Source organism: Macrobrachium rosenbergii, chromosome 55, assembly GCF_040412425.1.
Source record: "Macrobrachium rosenbergii isolate ZJJX-2024 chromosome 55, ASM4041242v1, whole genome shotgun sequence".
Classification (NCBI taxonomy): domain Eukaryota; kingdom Metazoa; phylum Arthropoda; class Malacostraca; order Decapoda; family Palaemonidae; genus Macrobrachium; species Macrobrachium rosenbergii.
The window spans coordinates 51,973,132-51,979,131 of record NC_089795.1 but is presented as its reverse complement, the minus strand read 5'-3'; the positions used below and the strand labels follow the sequence as shown (position 1 = coordinate 51,979,131).

The window sequence follows — 6,000 nt, the reverse complement described above, 5'->3', positions numbered from 1 at the left end:
ATGAAAAATCTCTTTAGAGGTAATTATAAAGGAAATCCATATATTTACCACACACACACACACAAATGGTTAAAAGACTTCGGAGAGAATTTTCTGACATTCATAAAACTATACTCTAAACGCGATCCTAAATGTCACTAACATATTCCAAGCAATATCTTTATGAGGAGCAATTAGATTTTAATGGCTGAATATTTAAGATTACGTATCAAAATAATCGTTCATGATGGGACATTAAAAGGGATATGTAAGCAAAATAAAATGATAAGAACTGTGGGAATGAATCGCGCTTTAAAACTGCGTCAGCCAGTACAAATAGGAACTTTTTAGGCAGCAGATACAGACGGTCTCCCACAGGAAGTCAACCTAGCACCTTTTCTGCTCTCTGACTCTTGCGGCGTTTAGGTATCACATCTGGACAAATATTTCTTAGTAGTTTTCTCAATGAAAAATTATTGTTTTTTCGTGCAAATAGTGAACCCATGGGCCTTTAAAACTTCATAGAACTCTGTTAGATCACAGTAAAAAAAATACATTCACATTTGGGAAGGAGTTTATGTATTGGTGTTAGGTATATAGGCTAATATATCAAAGTTTATACGTATAACTGTAACCCCTCTCTGTAACCCATTTCTATTCTGTTCTCTGGTGTATTATTAAACTAAACTTCCATTTACTTTTCAGTTGCTTCAGGTGGAAAGATGTTGAGAATCTTCGTCAAGGTCTTTCTGGTCGCTGTGGGTATTTCTGTCATAGAATTATGTTTCCAAAGTACACTGCAAAAGATTTTTCTCTGTCATATATCCATTAGGGCATAATTGGCACCTGACAACATTTCTGAGCAAATTTTCGCCACTCTTACCTGACAGGTGTTTAATTCACTTTTCATACCTGACAGGTGTTGGGCATTTGCTGGGCCCACGGACGCGAAGTTGACGCTCCTTTGAAGAGTGCCGTTGAGGAGAATGCCCCTCAGGAAAACAGGTAAGTGAAAAGTCACTTTCATATGGAGTTGCTTTAAAAAAATATTACAATGAAATTACCATAAGTTTTTATACAACCACTTTCATAAACAAATTGAAGGTGCAAAGGTTTGAGGTCTGGTAATCACTAACAGTTGATCTCAGTACTTCCAAAGATGCCAAGGAAAAACAACTCGTATGTAAAGGTGTCCCTAAAGATGTTGTTCCTTTGACAGGTACCATTTTACTTATGACGTGGTTACTGCTGGGCCGTTGGCATCTGGTACATGACCCGGATGTTGAATGTTTGATTGGTGCAACTATAATTGCTTTCATATTCCTCCGTACTGCCCCGTCCACTATTGCAGGTGTTACTATTACTAGAACGTCTGCTTCGGATTTCACTCTTGCAGTTGCAACATAAACTTCAAAAAGGATCAGAGATTTTTGGCAACTGACCACTTCATCCAATCAGACCTTATGAAGTTATTCTCGTGTCAAGAGGTTGAAGACTGTTTTTATTTTGAATGTAATTCTAAATGAGCAAATTTTTTTGAAAAATTTCTATTTGTTAAATAGATTGAAATGCTATGTTTTTAACTTGTAATTAATTCTATATGGGCACAATAATATAAAATTAGTGAATTTAGGAACCTGTCATAAAATGATTTTCAATGTTTGAGAAACGATGCATATCATTTTTTTCAGTGGATAATTATTGTATTCTTTTGGATTTTTTTTAGGTAATAAAATATTTATTATTAATTAATAAAGACTGAATGCAACACAATCTCTTGTTTGATTACAAAAAATATATTAATTATATTTCTAAGCTTATGTTAGTTGTGACGAAAGATAACTTACAATTAAAATTTTGTTGGCCTCTTATGCAAAACAGTGTAATGCAACAGGAACTGACTATAAATTCCCAAATCAAGTTCCAAAGAGAAAACAGGATCTGCTCAAGCTCACTGTCTAATGGATGCGAGGCGGTCTCTTAGGTCCTTCACAATCTATCCGTTTCAATCTTGACTCGAGCAGTGAACTTATAGATGCTTACAAATGCTTCTCAAATTGACTTTCATTATATAATGGTACCGGGACTTTCTTTTATTAAAATTTGGTAACAAAATGTCCTTTGTCTGGCAGATGCTGTAATCAATCTATGAAGTTCTAAATATGATGAGGTTTATTACTGATAAGGGCCTCGTCTGTCTCTGAAGGAAAAGGAATGGAAGTGTAAAACTGGACTTAAGGAATAAATTCCATAATCCTTAGTAAGTGGTTAAGGCATTTCACAGACTAAGATCTTTTACCATACTAAGATTAGGAAGATTGCCTTCTTGTTTTCAGTGGAAAAAATGTGGGCTTTCATGCACCCTTCTAAAGCATTTTGAGCAATTCCAGCGGCTGAGGCTGAGAAAGTATGGGTCCTTTAACATCAAATGATTTTGTACCTACAGGAAATGGAGCTGTAAATGGAAAAATGTTCACCATTCACCACTCACCTAAATTAACCAGGAGGAAGTAAGGGAACTCTAGAGCTAAACTAAGGCACAAACACAAAGCATTAGCCCAGGAAAACACTGAATCATGGGTGAGAGTTCATACCACGGAGGGTAAAAGATGGAATCACTCAATTATCAGAGATGAAACTACATTCATACCAAGAGAATGCAATAAACAAATAATCTGAATCGTTGAATAGCAAAGTGTGAATGAAGTGATATACTTGCCTTTAAGTTAAGTAAGAGATAAAATCCGTAAAATGAGGCTTTGCTCTTGGGAACACAAAGGACCCACTGCCGAAATCGGAATTCGGAGGAAATGGAGGAATTCGATGTTCAAATCACACTCTTGCTGACAATTTATGCGAACTATAAACCTCAAAACATGTATAAATCATGTGCCAGGTATTATCTCATTCTGAATCCCCCACTGTATAAGCCATAATTTCTGGAATGTAAGTCTCTTCTCTCTCTCTCTCTCTCTCTCTCTCTCTCTCTCTCTCTCTCTCTCTCTCTCTCTCTCCCTCTGTGTAGTGTGTGTGTGTGTGTCTGTAATTACTCTGTGTGTGTTTTAATGTTAGTGTCATTAATGTAATTAATACTATAGTAACCACAGTAAAACTTGCTAAATGATTAAAGAGGCTCCTTTTAATCCTCAAATAATAGTTCTAGAGCTCATAACCATTTGACAGAATTTATTTGCAAGTAGTTACTATGTATATTAATAAATATAGAAACCACAGTTAAAGCTACTTCATGAAAATATTCTATGATAAAATCCCAGTTAATAAATAGGGTAATGCTTACATTTCCAGAGCTCAATATTCGTAAATTTGCCTGTTATAACTTATTTTGTTAGTCTTATGTATTAGTATTGTTACGTCAGCCATTGTCCATTCCTTCTGTTAACTCAACTTGTATTTTTCAGTGAAGATTACGATGTAAATTCCAACATGCTGTTTAGTGTAGATAAGAGTAAAAGAGCCGGCTTTCTCCTGCTCAAAAAAGTGAGGCCTGAAAATCCTGCTCATCTTAAAAGACCATTATCACAAAGGACCAAAAACTCAGTCAATGCGAAGACTATATTTTCAGTGTTAAAAGTGAACGTCTTTATTTCTATGTAACGTATAAATTGACATAACACATTTGTTCAAGAGTGACTATAGAAAAAATCATATGAAAATGTATAGCATTAATAAAAATTCAATACGTATACCTACTACTTCCTCCCAGATCGTTGACGCAGAGTACCACAGGCAGTAAAAACAGCAAGCTGGAGCTGCCATCTATCGGACCTCCAAATTAAAATCAAACCAGCTTCTTTCCTCTGGATTCTATTCTCTTGACTTAATCAGTTTGCATCTTCACTTTTGTATCTCATACCAAAAACAACTGGAAGTTTTTCCAATCAATTCTTGAAGTACCATTAGCAATCGATATATTCAAGTGCTGTAGTGTAATCATTGTCAAAAAATAAAATTAAATCTGATGTATTTTGCATTAAAGATTCCATTATCTCTTCAAATCTCTTCAGGTGAGCTGCCTCCCTTCAGGATGCGCAATTGGAACTTTTCCAGATATTCAAGGAAGATTTTCAGCAGCTAATTGCTATTCTAATAAAGTTCTTGTATTTTAATCAAAGAACTTTACTTACAATTTTTATTTATTTATTTATATTTATTTATTTGTTAATTTATCTTTTTTCTAATAACTATCTCCTTTTTTGGTGTATTTCCCATTATTCTAATGTCTAATGAAAATCATATTAAAGTAATTTCAAGTCAATACTAATGGGCTTCTTCCAATGAATAAGGTTCATCTTCTGAATAATAATAATAATGATAAAATAAAACAGTAAATGATGAATAAAAAGATATTTTGAAAAATAGTTAATTTTGCTTGTTTTATTCGCAGTTAAATGGAGCCAAGCGGAACAACGTTATATCCAGAATCCAAATGTATGAAGTCGATACAAATTATGATCAGCCAATTAATTAAAAATATTTCTGTAAACATTTTTGTCGGTCTCTTTCCTCTATATTCAAGATTAGATTCTATTCTTTGGTAGAAATTGAGGCATTTTCTGTCAAACAAAACTAGAATTGTCCCTATTCAAAGCGGGAGAGAGTTTGCCAGTCTTCAAAAATAGAAAAGAGTTGTATATTTTGTATATATATTAGTCTTTCATTTGACGAGATTTCATTGAATATAACATCCCATTAATCCATTTTTTCTCTAAAAGAGGCAAGGTCCATTGTACAAATAAAATCAGTATATAAATACAAACAGAATAAAACAAGAGATTGGCTGGTGCATCTCGTCTTTATTGACTGAATAATGTTATTTCATCATTATTGACAAAGAAAAATCATGTAAATAAAATATGATAAACAGTACGTAGCATTATACAATTCATAAACTGTTTTGCAAGCATAAGAATTGCATCAGGTTACGACAAGCAAAAACAACTTTTGATGTGGATACAATGTGCTTATTTGTAAACATAATTAGCAAAAAGGCAGAGAAATGTCAATCCATTTTTAACGTGAAAATATTGGTGCATGGTCTCATTCAGGTGGAATGTTTGTTGCTAAAAAGAATGACAGAAATTGTATCTGGTTTGCTGGTAAATGACTAATTAAAGATTGAAATTATCTACCTTTACCAAGATTGGATATAGCTAAATATTCTACAACTCTTTTTAATGAATGCTTTTCTTTATTTCAGTCAACTGTGAAAAACATTTATAATTTTCAATATTGCAGTCTACCTATACTTAATGAATTACGTAGAATCATAGCTTTGAAATCTTTGACAATCATTCTGTGTAACAAATTTCCCTTTAATGTCTCAACTGAAATCAGCAACTGAATTCCAAACGTGAAATGGGATGCATTTAGCATCCCATTCCATCTGTGCCAAAGCCTCGGTCTTCCTATTCACAATAACACATGAAGAAAGGGCAGAAAGGTTCCACCTCTTGAAGACAGCTGCTATTGCAAAACTCATCAAATTCCTCTTCTCCAGCCCAGGGGCCAATTGCATGGCAAGGTGGCACCTCAGGCTCTCGTGTTTCTGGCTTGGTCATCTCTCTTTCAGCTGTGGTTTTGCTCTGTCGAGATAATGTCTCTATTTAGTTCATCCAAAAGACAAGAAACTTTGAACGTAAATATCGGATTCAGATGTTCCGGATATTGGAGATGTATCCATGATTAAGACACACTCCGCCTTGTAAACATTTTGTTAAATCTTTCCGTTTTATTTTATAGAATTCTATTGAAATAGTTGGCGTCAGCATTGAAAACCAAAGACGAATCACGTGATTGTTATCCGAGGGAAAAATTTGTGAAGATTTCTTTATAAAAACAAACAAAGGAATCCATTTGCAAAAAAATTACGGTTTGGGCTGACGAACAGAGTTTCTCTCACTGCAATAAAAGCTGACCAGTGAAAGCCAATGTAAAGAATTAGGTTGATACTTTAAAAATCTTACAAATCTTAACTGAAACCATCTTGCTACTTACGAAATA

General features: G+C 34.0%; 1 long non-coding RNA gene across 1 annotated transcript; it reads left to right on the top strand.

Moving 5' to 3' along the window:
• Positions 1–358: 358 nt before the first annotated feature.
• On the top strand, positions 359–986 carry LOC136835348 (uncharacterized). The gene is made up of 3 exons (XR_010852112.1): positions 359–405; positions 685–737; positions 899–986. It is a non-coding gene; the product is annotated as an uncharacterized lncRNA (long non-coding RNA).
• The last annotated feature ends 5,014 nt before the right edge of the window (positions 987–6,000 follow it).